The sequence below is a fragment of the Herpailurus yagouaroundi genome, unplaced genomic scaffold (assembly GCF_014898765.1).
Source record: "Herpailurus yagouaroundi ecotype Mexico unplaced genomic scaffold, PumYag 139, whole genome shotgun sequence".
Taxonomy (NCBI): Eukaryota; Metazoa; Chordata; class Mammalia; order Carnivora; family Felidae; genus Herpailurus; species Herpailurus yagouaroundi.
This window is the reverse complement of record NW_024412394.1, coordinates 79,373,451-79,386,777: the sequence shown is the minus strand read 5'-3', so window position 1 is coordinate 79,386,777 and position 13,327 is coordinate 79,373,451. Positions and strand designations below refer to the sequence as shown.

The window sequence follows — 13,327 nt, the reverse complement described above, 5'->3', positions numbered from 1 at the left end:
ATAATCCTAATTTCTCTGTCACTATTTGGTCATTTCTAGAGTCCAATCTTTATTTTTAGCTAAGACATACTATATATTCACTCTACAAAATGTCTGCAATGCTTTGTGCCTACAGCAGGTGCAATACCAAATGACTACTATGCCAGAATGGGCTCTGCTTTATTAAGCCTTCAGAGAGTGGTGTATTTGGAATATTAGTCAGAACTTGCTGATTTATTAATTCCCCAAAAATCAAGAAAAAATAATTTTCAAATTTTACATTATTAGGCATGCTGCTTGAATCTTTTTTCTCCTTATATGTACAGAAGTTTTAATATGTTCATTTTCAATTCTATAAAGCTTCAATTATGGTTTCTGCCCTTGATGTCATATTAGACAAGATTATAAAAGTATTCACCAATCCATTTTCTTCTAGTTATGTCTCACTGTTCTTTCTTCTTTAATTTGATAGATATTTGTACCTTGTGTGAATAGAAGATCCAAATTTACAGGATTTCCTAACATTAACCAATTATTGGAACTGTGTTCATGTAATAGTCAGTATTTTCTCCCCTAACATGAAATGCTGTCTTTATTATACATTACCTTTATGTGCTTAAATTTCTTTGGGGAATTTTCAAGCTGACTTAGTTCCTCTAAGTCTCTGTTTTAGTAAAATTACTATATCATCTTAGTAATGGTAACTTTATAATATTTTTTAATACTTGGAAATAAAATTCCTTCCTTATTATTCTTTCTCAAAAATGTGCTTTCCCAGGCTGCCCCTTCTTTCACATGAATTTTAATAATCATTTTGCCAACATATTCCTAAAAATCTGTTTTTATTTTGTTTTCATTTTATTTATTTACTTATTTATTTTTGAGACAGTGTGTGAGCAGGGGAGGGACAGAGAGAGAGGGAGACAGAGAATCTGCAGCAGGCTCCACGTTGTCAGTGTGTGGGGCTTGAAGTCAGGAACTGTGAGCTCATGACCAGAGCAGAAGTAGGACACTCAATGGACTGAGACATTCAGGCACCCCAAAATCTCTGTGTTTTTAAGTGGAATTGCATTGACTTTATAAATTATTTTGGGGAAGCCAACACCCTTACAACATTTGCTAATCTCATCCAGGAATACAGTATAAATCTCCATTACGGCTAATCTTATTTTGTGTTTCTCAATAAAATATTATTGTCTTCATTTAAGCCTTACACATTTAAGCCTTAATTTCTTACACAGTTTACTCATAGATACACAATATTTTATTGCTATTATAAATGAGATTTCCTCATCACGTTTTAGCTGTTATCGAAAAGTCAATGGATTTATTCACATTTATCTTTTGTATGGCAAGTTAATAGTTTCTTATTCTAATAGTTCTTCAGTTAATTTTCTGGGATTTTTCATAAAAAATATAATCATTTTTAAGTGAAAAAGATGTCACCTCTTTTCTAATAATTAAAACCTTTGAGAGTCAGCATACCATATTATTTGACATTAAAGACACATGAGTTAAACCGCTTGAGTTCTAATCACTTATTAGCTGTGTGACCTTGGCCAAGTTACTTAGTTTCTCTGGGCCTCAGCTTCTTGATTTATAAAATGAAGATGATAATAGTTCGTATCCTAGGATTGTGGTGAAAATTAAATGAGTTAATATTTGTAAAGTATTTAGAACAGTTTCTAGCATATATAATTAAAGTTTTAAAAATGTTAGTCTTTTAAAAAATTTGTTGTATTGGCTAGAATTTATAGAATGATGTTAATTATAAATGATGAAATTGAGCACCCAGTAAGCCTCTAACATTTTTGTTTTCTTGAAATTGCTTTTTCACAGTTTAATAATATCTCCCTATTCCTAAGTTACTCTGTTGTATATATGTGTTTTTTCTTAAGAGAAATAGAGTTGCATTTTAACAAACGTTATTTGGAATTCTATTGAGAAATAAAAAGTAGGAGTTTTATTCTTTAGTCTATTACTATAAAATTATTTTAATAAATTTCCCAATATTGAACCACTTGTACATTCCTAGAATAAACATCATTTATTGTATTATTCTATTTTGTTGATTCCTACATTCCTATGTCCAGTATTTCAATGAATTTCTGTGATTCTTTTTTGTCTTACTTTTACTAGTGTTGGGGAGGGGGGATTTAGTGTTATGCTTTTTTTATTAAATGAATCAGAAAAGTGTTCATCTCTTTTGTAGAGTTCATAGAATATGAGATAAAGTGTTCGGGAAAAATGTGTATTTTCAACCACCGATTATAAATACCTGATGAAAACAAGATACTTTACTCATCTAAACCAGAATATTTTAGCTCCTGCCAAATCTTGCTATCCAAGCTGGTCAAGAACATAGGCTTAAGCATCAGACAAAATTAGGCTCAAATCCTAACTTCACCACCCACTGGCTAAATGTGTGCACTTGGCAAGGTGTATTTTTATCACAGAGAAAAACATTCTTTCCTTACCTTCCTCACATGGAGTTTTTGTGAGGATTACAGAAGATTATCTTTATAAATCACTATATACTCCACCCACAATAAAGACTCAATAAATTATTTTGTTAGTCTTAATTTTCCTTAAATACAAAATTAACGTTTACAATTTTACTTGCTATTTTTTCTTAGTATGGAGATTTTGTTTATTTATAGGGAAAGATAAGTGCTTTTGATAAAACTATTGGTATGAAATTGTTTCATAATAAAAGGTATATTTCAATTAAGACGTGTTACTCTCTGCAGTCATAAATTTAAAAGTTGACATGAAAGTAAAAATGCTCCAATAACACATGAAAATGAACGTATTGCCACTGTCTCCATGAAACTACTGTGGGTCATTAAAAAAAGTTGTACTGGTTTTGAGAAAACCAGGCAATGAGCCTAAACCAAATTTAATGTCTTCCACTCTTTCCTGTTCCCTTGGAGCTTTTTGTTCTCATGGGAATCTGAGAGTGGGAGGAGAATGTTAGAACCTTCACACAGGCTGACGCTTACTCCATGTTTTCTGATCTGCCATCTGAAGTGCAAGGATGGGGGCAGGCCTCTCTCTTTGGCTGGGAGAACACAGCACTAAAACAGTGAAGTGGCCTCAAATATAAGTCCTACCAATGTAATAGAATTTTTGTGAAATATTAAGATTGCAACATGATGTAGCCTCATTTTTAAAGGACACAATAGGTGAATAAAAACATACACAGATATAAATATATGTGACATATATTCTATATATACATATGAGTATATACAGAGATCTGTATATATTCATATTCACCTACACAAATGGGTATCATGTGTATATATATGTATATACATATATAATTATTATCATATATACGTTATTTGTAAATATGAAATACATGGTATATATGGATATATAGACACATATCACCAGCACAAAGACATCTGTTTCTCAAAAAAGAGTATTTCACATTTTGTCCACCAATCAGTATCATCAAGAAATATTTACTTGGGGGCACCTGGGTGGCTCAGTCAGTTAAGCATCTGGCTCTTGGCTCAGCTCAGGTCATGATCTCACAGTTAGTGAGTTCAAGCCCTGTGTCAGGCTCTGCCTTTCTCTCTTTCTCCCTCTACCCCTCCTGCACACTCTCTCTCTCAAAATAAATAAATAAACTTAAAAAAAAAGAAATATTTGCTTGTATTTACTATGGTCTCTGAGGACATTAGAATTGACCTGATAGACCTAGTGAGTTTCTCTTCTGTTTTAAAGACTATAAATTTTAAACATTATTTTGGTAAGCTGACTTCCTCTGCTAAGAACAACTTAAACAAGCACAACTAAGAATGTAAATATCAATCTAGGCTCAGCCTCTGTACTAATCACTGGTCTCCGGCAAACACAAGATGAAAATGTCAATCTCGAATTCTCAGCATGCGTTATTTGCTATTAATCTGACATTAACAATAGATTCTACCAAGCTTCGATTAAACTGTATTGACTTTTTTTTCTAAAATAAAGACTACCACTGCACCTTTTCTTTGCTGTCCTCTGGCTTTATAGCAACAAAGATATTTTTAGGGACATCCTCAATAGCAGGATCAATGGATCAAAAGTGTACCTACTTCTATCTTTTCTGCCCTGTGTGGCCTCAATAACTTGATGGTTTCCAGCTTCCCCCAGATTTCTCTTGATCAAGTGCCTTTCAGTATACCCGTGACCCCTGAAGGAAACAAAGGGGGGAAAAGATTTATTAAGATTAACATCTCTCATTCCTTGTCTATTTTGGAAAAGAACACATGGTTCCTTCGGCAATAACATTGTCTAACTTAACAACAAAATGCTGCACAATTTTAAAACAACATTCATTGTTATTTTTCCATTCCTCATCCTGATTTTTTTTAATACTCTTCTGATTTATAGCAGGAACAGGATAAATTTCCTTGAGTAAGCAGCTCAATACTCCCTTATAAATGAGGAGTGTGTTTCTTATTATTATTTTGTTCACTGTTCAAACTCATCAGTTGTGTTCTGAGCAATCTTTCTTCAGTTTTGCTTCTAAGACTGTGTAACATGAGCAGTCACACACATTCTGACTGAATAGTGAAATCACCTATATAGCAAGATATATACTTTTCTTCAGCTCTCCAAATTTCCAATGAAAATAGATTCACTAGATGAGTGACAACCTTTCTCAAATGTGTGATTTTAAAAGCACCAAATCCCTGCAGCAATCCATATTCGAATTCCAACGCCAAGAAGCAAAGACATTGTTTTCCCCATAATATTTGGAATTATGGAAGATAAAATGAACCCAGTAATATTTAGTCTACACCTAATGCCTCCATATCAAGAAGTAGCTTGAAAATTTGCTGTGAATAGGCATCTGATCCACTTGCTAGGTTTTCCTATTCACACTCTTTTAAGTATTTACATATCAAAAGCCCCTATTTTAAAACTAATTGTACAGAAAACAAATTGGTTATTTTCACTTCTACATATATTCCTGACAGAGGTGGCTGAACCCAGGTCCCCTTTCACTGGGGCCGTCTACATATTTGAGCATGTGGTAAATGTTTAGTTGTCCTAGATGAGAGCACCATGCTTCATGTTAGGGAGATTATCTGTTCCTTTTTCTACAAAGTGTGGGGCCAGTATCGTCAATATTCCTATGTTTATATGTGCTGTCTAACTTTACGAGGGTTATTCAGAGCAGGAAAGAGTCCAGAGCTGTCTGCTGTTTTCTTCTCACCCCTCTTCCCCATAAACCACCAAACTCTGTCTATAACAGGCTCAGAATATTCCTCAGCTCACTCTTCCAATTCCATTACCATATGCCCACATCTTCCTCCACCCCATCAGTTCTTTCAGATGTTACAACATCGCTCAGTAGGCTCCCTGGTTCGACGCAAGCCTTTTCCAGTCCATATTCCACACACCATTCATGTTGGGACACTAACTGAACTTTTAATTTGTACAAAACCCAAGAATTATACATAGCGGAAATGTTTAACCATTATTCTCAAATGAAGTATCTTGTCCCCCAAATGCCAACAGCATTATGCTAGCCACCTTTTAAGGTAGTTTTCAAATAATTTCATTACTCTTCTTTTTCCTTTGCTTCTCATATTTCCTCAGAGCTTACAAGTAATCCAGCACAAGAAAGTCCAAGGGCATTGTAATAAAGGGCAGAAACAGTGATCTTAGTTCTAGTTCCAGTTCATCCAGTTCATCCATTTATCACCTGTTGACTTTGAGGAGTCATCTCCTTTCTTGTTAGGTAAATGGCAGAGCTTTGTTTATCAAATGGGGATGGAAATATTTATCTTGCTTATCTCTATAGGCTGTTCTGGGAATCAAGGGTGATCACATACAATAAAATACCAAATATGCAACACTATTACTACCTTCCCCGAAGAACTGCAACAATAAAAAATGTGCTTCTTGTGTGTTAACTCTAGATTCAGATTGGGATCCTAGAAAAGGTAGCTGTGATCACACTTTGAAGTCTTGCAGCTTCCTTCTGGGACTATGATGCTCTAAAGGGTTTTGTTTGGGCTTCCAAAGTGGGGGAAAATACCAAAGGAATCATACTCTAACCTATTTGGATTTCTAAGACATGCTGAATCTAAAGAGGAAAGAAAAGGAAAAGGGGCTCAAAACCGTGACAAATTTTAATTGGCTAAAACTACCATAACTGAAATAATCCAACTGTCATTTATGGCACGAATGTTAGTGCAGTCTCCTAAAAACTCAGATAATTACTCCATACATTACTGGACACTTTCAGATACGAAATATATGCCTATTCTCTATCATTCTGTTGTAGGTTTTAACTGGAGAATGTGGAATGTGTATAACAGGATGACTTTGTTTTGCTTCTAAAGAGAAAATACAAAATATCAACCCAAATATCATTTCATATATAAACAGCATTGTAGCCTCAGTTCAAGGAAGTGTATATTTTAGACTTAAAAAAAGGATGGGGGGATATATTTGAACTCATGCATCTAAACAAACTAAAGAAAGTGTAGAAATTAAGTAAAGCAAGAGAAGGGCAGAGTGATAGGAATAAAGACCACAGCTATATTTTCTTAAAATTGGGTGACATGAATGTTAATCGGAGTTCACAAAGTCTAAATTCTCCTTTGAGTTGCATAGATACAACCAAGTAAATAAAATAACTCTCAATGAAGTATAATTGTATTTGAAATTACTGTCACATATTAAGAAGGATCTGGAAGTTTGTTTGTTTATTCATTTAGATACTCAAAACCAATACTTACTGAGTACCTTCCATACATGAGACTTTGCACAAGATGTGATAAGATGTACTGGTTTGAACCTGTTGGCCATATTGGGCTAGAAACAAATGCCAAAAGAATTGTACCAACAGCCCACATAGAAACCACCCTGCTCCTCTGCCTACAATGTACATCATCTTTTGCTCTCAATTAGCAGTATCTAGGCCATCCTTAAGGGATCCCAACTCAAATGCTGCTTCCCTGGTAAAGCTCTTTGGAATTGCTCCAGTTTGAGACTAATCATAATCCCTGCCACTAAATCACTTTGTTCATAACTCTCCGATGCACTAATCATGGCAGCTATGCCTTACGGCTCTGTGTGTAACAATCTTCCTTAGCAGCCTGTGAACATCTTGAACGGGAATGTTTTATTCATCCATCCATGGGACTTAGCACGACATACTGTAAGTACTCAGGTAGTGATTACTGAATAGAAAGTTCATACATCTTTACTTGCAGGAGCAAAAGATGTATCATAACTTTAAAACCAAGATTTGCAAATGTTTTATGTTCACTTTTGCTCTATGCGTTTCTTTAAAAAATGAATTTATACCATGAATTTATACTTTGGTGGAAATATGGAAAACTCATGTATTCATGTATAAAAGTCTTCACAGTAAAATTAGCATTATTCTATTCAAATTCTTCTATTTGTTCTTGTTTCTCTCTCGTTAACTCAACCTATTCTCTCCTATTTTTCCTACTATATATGCTTGATTTCTATAACAATTTTTAAACCCACTAGCCAAATCCTTGACAACTACTATATTTTCAAAAGTTTTGGTAGCTATTGCACATACATAAAATTGTAAATAACCTGTTTCATTCATTCATTCAGTCAGTCAGTCAGTCAGAAAACTGTTGTCTACCACAAGGTAGACACCACGGAGGAAACACAGACCGTTTCAGGAGACAGAAGGTTACAGCTAGAGTAGTTGATAAGAAATACATATAAATGACCAAAATCAAAATTCAACCTAAATGTCACATTTCTACTTTATCTGAAATTATTAAACAATTTTTGAATGAAATCTTAGTAGCTGAAAAATGAATTAAGAGGAACTGATGAAAATGACAAAGAATCAGATATATTCATGTTTCCCATGCAGTTAATACAAATAGTTAAACAGCCAGCTGTCTTCTTAGATTCAAGTCAATATCATAAACATGTGTAATAGGCAAAGTAAAAACAAGTTTTCTAATTAAAAATGTAATGCCAGCATTGTATAACTGCCTTTATTACAGGAATTTGGCAAACTTGACCAACTTTGTCCTAAAAATATTGACAAACTTTGCTCCCATAATTCCACTGTGAAATTCCCTTGACCTGTCAGGTCCTCTGGATAATTCTCTTTTTACTTTGCTGTCGGTGTTGCTGCTGCTGCTGGGACAGAAATGAGACAAAGAGGTTTTAACATTTAATAAACACGTGTTCTGTGTCATGAGCCTTGCTAGACACTTAGCATTTTCTTCCATTTAATCATCACAATTAATCTACTACATAGCAGACTTTTTTCAAAGCTTAAAAATGGTGAGATACCTCCCTAAGGTCACATACCTAATACGTCACACAGACAGAATTCAAATTCAAATCTGACTCTAAAGCCTGTGATTAATCCACTATGCATCATGATGCCTCACAATATTCTTGGGACTACTGACCTAGCTTCTATATATAACTTTTTCCCTATATTATTTTTCTTTTATGACTAAACAATAGTTATTGTTTTGCTTCAAAGCTCTAGGAATTACCAATTTTTTGGAGGATTGATTCAAAAATAATTCACTTATTCATTTCCTCTCATTTTTCTTTTAACCGCTTCCCATTCCTGCATATCTCATACCAAAGAGAAACAACTTTAATGCTAACTGCTGCTGAATTTATTTTTCATGTTCACAGAATTTGGGTGGATGGAAAGAAGCATAATTTAAAAAGCCCCCTGCTATAGAGTATAGGCCCAAAGAATAAAATAAAATAGGCAAACTTAGTTTGCACTCTCTTGCATTATATCATTAAAACCCAAAACAAGTCTGTTGTGAATACTGACTGGGTTGTCCTCATGAAATAATATGGTACTTATAGAATTCTGTAATGACTGAGAGCACAGATTCTAAAGACATACTTTCTGATTATAAATCTGTACTGTGTACATTTGATCTCGTTACTTAACCTTTCTGGGCAGGCCTAGATTTCCCCAAATGTAAAATATCCTTAATAATAGCACCTATCACATACAGTTGTTGCGAGGGTTAAATGACACATGTACTTAATTGAAGTCATATAGAAAAATTCCCAGGACATACTGTGCTTAATGTTTTAGATTTATTAATATTCTTTTTTTTAATTAAAAAAAATTTTTTATGTTTACTCATTTTTGAGAGAGAGAGAAACAGAGACAGAGGGAGACAGTATAAGCAGGAGAGGGGCAGAGAGAGGGAGACACAGAATCCGAAGCAGGCTCCAGGCTCCGAGCTGTCAGCACAGAGCCCGACGCAGGGCCCAAACCCATGGACTGTGAGATCATGACCTGAGCTGAAGTCAGACGCTTAACAGACTGAGCCACTCAGGTGCCTCTAGATTTATTAATATTCTTATATAACAAAAATAAGTAGAATGCTCCTACCAATGATGCATATGATAAAAACAGCAAAATGATCATGATCACTCTTACATGGTAAGCAGCTATAAATAAGGCATCTTAGAAAAACATTTAAATTTTCTATTACTATTGATATATATATCCAAGTAGTCCTCTAACTGAATGGCTTAGACATATTAGCGAGTGTGCATGCATGGGTGTAAAACAAAAATCTGTGTGAAATTTTTGAGAGGAATTTTTAAATTTTAAGTTTGTTTGTTTGTTTGTTTGTTTGTTTTTTGTAAAGAATATAGTTCCCTCAAGGAATATAGACCCTAATGCAACAGAGAAGCTTTCCCTTTGTACTCACAGCAGCAGGCAAACAGTTAAAGCCCAAGGCCAGAAATACTAGATGAAAACAAAGTGAGAGGAAAGGAAATCAGGTTCCTATCACTTCTCTCTTGCTGGTCAGTGTTAATTATTTCTCAAATCTGACAGCTGCACGTTCCTCTGCTTCACACTTTAGCCTCTGATGCAACTATGTGTTATTCCAAGATATTGAAAGAGCTCAATTTTGGCCTTTAAAACATTGTGCCTGGATCTTCAGGAGAAGCCATTGCTCAACACAGGCAACTTTCAATCCTAAAAGCAAAATTCAGCCTTCTTACAAAAGCTGATTAGTCTTGACATTTTATCGACTCTCCTGAAGAGCCATTTACGGACTGTGTCAAATATTAAAAATAAAATAAGATGTGGGCCTGGTGAAATTATCTTCTGATTTGACCAAACCAGAATTAACTTGCTGATTTTTCTCAAATGTACATACTTGCTTTGGCTAAATAAAGTTAATAGGGAAAGTTACATATTCCATGAGGCATAAAGAAAAAATTACTTTCCATTACCCAGAAACCTTACCTTGCAAACTAAGCCTGAAGGAGAAAGAAACTGGAATGAACATAGTTGAATGAGAATTTTAGCTGCGACAGCTACCTGACTTGCTCCCAGTTCATGTTTAATTAAATTTACATCAATAATTCCATAAATTGCTTGCATGGTCATAGAACATAAGTTATCATCTTTGATCCTAAGGTCAAATACTTACTGCTAACAACCCTTGTGCCTCTGAGGGAGGCTTGGCTCCCTGCCAAACTGTACTGCTTCATCCACAGGCCCACTACCGTAACACCTCATGGGGGATGATGCACCACCCTGGCCCCTTGGTTGCTCAGCAACAACCCCTAATGACTGCTCCTCTGGGACTGCTAGGCAACAGCACTGAGTCCCCCCCAACCAACCCCAGCTGCTCCCAGTGCACTGCTTCTCAAGAGGGCCAGGTTAACAGGAGGCCAGGGGCCCTAAGTGACTAATCACATAATCTATACACATTTCTCAGAATGCTCTCCAACTGTCACTAAATAGAAATCAGTGCAGAGCTAGGTCCTACCCTGAAGGGTACTCTTGAATGTATCCTTAATTTAAACGCTATCCTTGGATCTTTAGAGAAGCAGACAGAAAACTAATGCATCAGAGCCAGAATCTGTGGCCAAAAAAGTCTATTTTAAAAAGCACACACACATAAAGGAGGTCATTCTTTTTTCAATCAGATTTAAAATGTGACTTTCAAAGCTTTCATAATTTCAAAGAACTTTGCTATTTAGATAGTGCCTGTTAACAGACCAAAAAAATGGGGAAAACATAAGAACTTTATAAGCTTATTCCTGAAGTTTTAACACATAACTCTAAGTATAGCAATGTCAAGGAAAGACCTTCAATTCTTGTCAATAGTTAAACCTACATTTACATACTCAGTTTCAATGTATCAGTTCTATATTCAACAAATCTAAATTAGTCATATTTTTCCATTTATATCCGACCTACCTCTTAGGACAAAGGCAACGACTCAATCAACCAATCTAAAAACTTGCTCACACATCAGAACATGAGTACAGCCTTGCCCCTATCTTCTTCACTGTCTCTTACCTCTCTGTTGTGCAGGAAGAGGCAGATGCCTTGGGAAACATGGGCTTGCAGCCAGTATACCATAGTACAAATAAGATTCTGCTACTCCACTACTTTTTTTTTTTTTTTTTCCAACGTTTATTTATTTTTGGGACAGAGAGAGACAGCCATGAACGGGGGAGGGGCAGAGAGAGAGGGAGACACAGAATCGGAAACAGGCTCCACTACTTTAAAACCATCAGTCAAGTCCAAGCTATTTAGCATGGCATGGAAGGCACTTCTGAATCTACTTCCCATCAAACTTCCAGCCACACCTGCTGGGTCCACTATGTGATTTAATTATAGTTCCCTAAACACACTACACACTTTAGGTCTCTTTCCTCTTCCTAGGACACATTCCCCTTTGCCTGGCAAACTATTGGTTATCTGTCAAGATTTAGCAATAACATCACCTCCTCTGAGAAACTGTCCCTGATTTTAGAATTACATATAACTACCTCTGAGCATCTCTACAACTGATTCATACTACTGTGATGGCATTAGTCACATAGTTTTACGATTATTTACCTACTCAACATTAACCCCATGTTGTTCAAGGGCTAGAACCTCATTCTGTTCAACCTGGTTTCCTCAGTGCCTGGCATATTCCTTAGCATTAAGGAGGTGTTTATACTATATTTAATAATGATTCCAAAATAATGCGCCTAGACAAAATTGTAAAATACATGCGGATAAGGCATTTTTAACCTCTTAATTAAGCAGGGATGGGTAGTAAAGCAATTTACTAAAAAATAAAATGAAAACTAATCTCCTGAATTTGGGGCTGCTCTCTCTGTAAACTATGATGAATCATTCTGAGCAAATAAGTAGATAGCTCTGCCGTGATACAACCCATCCAGTATTATGGCTAAAATAAACACATTGCCTGCACCCCTTTTGTTATAACTATAATAACATCAAACTCAAGGGAGCTACATGGTCTGGTAACCAAATCACTAAAAGCTGGTCTGGAGCTGGTAATAGGGAAGATACTTTCCCTTTCAGTTTAGCAACTCTTAGAAGAGCTTTTGGGGGCACCTAGGTGGCTCAGTTGGTTAAGCATCGAACCTTGGCTCAGGTCATGATCTCATAGTTTGTGGGTTCAAGCCCCATGTTGGGCTCTGTGCTAACAGGTCAGAGCTTGGAACCTGTTTCAGATTCTGTGTTTCTCTCTCTCTCTCTGCCCCTCCCCTGCTTGTGAGCTCTCTCTCACTCACTTGCTCTCTCACTCTCTCTCTGTCAAAAATAAATAAACATTAAAAAAAAGTTTTTGAAGAAATCTTGGTGTAAGTAAAATAGAGAAGAGAGTATAAAAGAAACTAAATAACTAAACACCAATAAAGCAAGAAAACATTTTAAAGTTTCCTAAATAATAATTTGCAAAATTTTATTTATTCAACATCTGTCTCCCTCAAAACACTAATTTAAGAAATAGGAACATGACCAAACAAAACACAAAGCCCACAAATGTTGCAACAAAGTGTAATATCTCAAAGCTGTTCAACCTTGCCTCACCACCTCAGGAGCTACAAATACAGGCCTCCATTTTTTAATATAACAATATTTTTATGATTTTTTTATAATAAGTGCACATATATGTTTATGTAAACATATTACCAAATACTTTGATATTAGCGGTAATATGACTATCTAGGTTAATCCATGCAATACAAACTCTAATCAATGGAAATCTGAATTGTGTGCCTATCTGTTAAACTCAGAGAGAATTCTTAGTCTATTAAAGAGCCTGTGGGTCCCATATACAGCTAAGGCTGTGTGCTTCCTCAGTTAGGAAACCTGTATCCTTGGAAGTATTAGACTGTGTGCCAGAAGGTACTCACAACCACGTGATAAATTTTGAATATCAAAGCAGTCTTACTTTTTACTATATATATTAAAGAATATTTATATTAATTAAAACAAAAGAGGGGCGCCTGGGTGGCTCAGTCGGTTGAACGACTGGCTTTGGCTCAGGTCATGATCTCACGGTTTGTGAGTTCAAGC

General features: G+C 35.5%; 1 protein-coding gene across 4 annotated transcripts in view; it reads right to left on the bottom strand.

Moving 5' to 3' along the window:
* Positions 1-13,327, bottom strand: part of PKIB (cAMP-dependent protein kinase inhibitor beta) — a 155,363-nt gene that overhangs the window by 80,017 nt on the left and 62,019 nt on the right. For 2 of the 4 annotated variants that reach the window (XM_040474526.1, XM_040474528.1), the window contains exon 2: positions 4,068-4,165. The exons of the other annotated variants lie outside the window; for them this stretch is intronic. The gene's annotated coding sequence lies outside the window, so the exon portion shown is untranslated. The remainder of the gene's footprint in view (positions 1-4,067; positions 4,166-13,327) is intronic. 4 annotated transcript variants of the gene reach the window in all.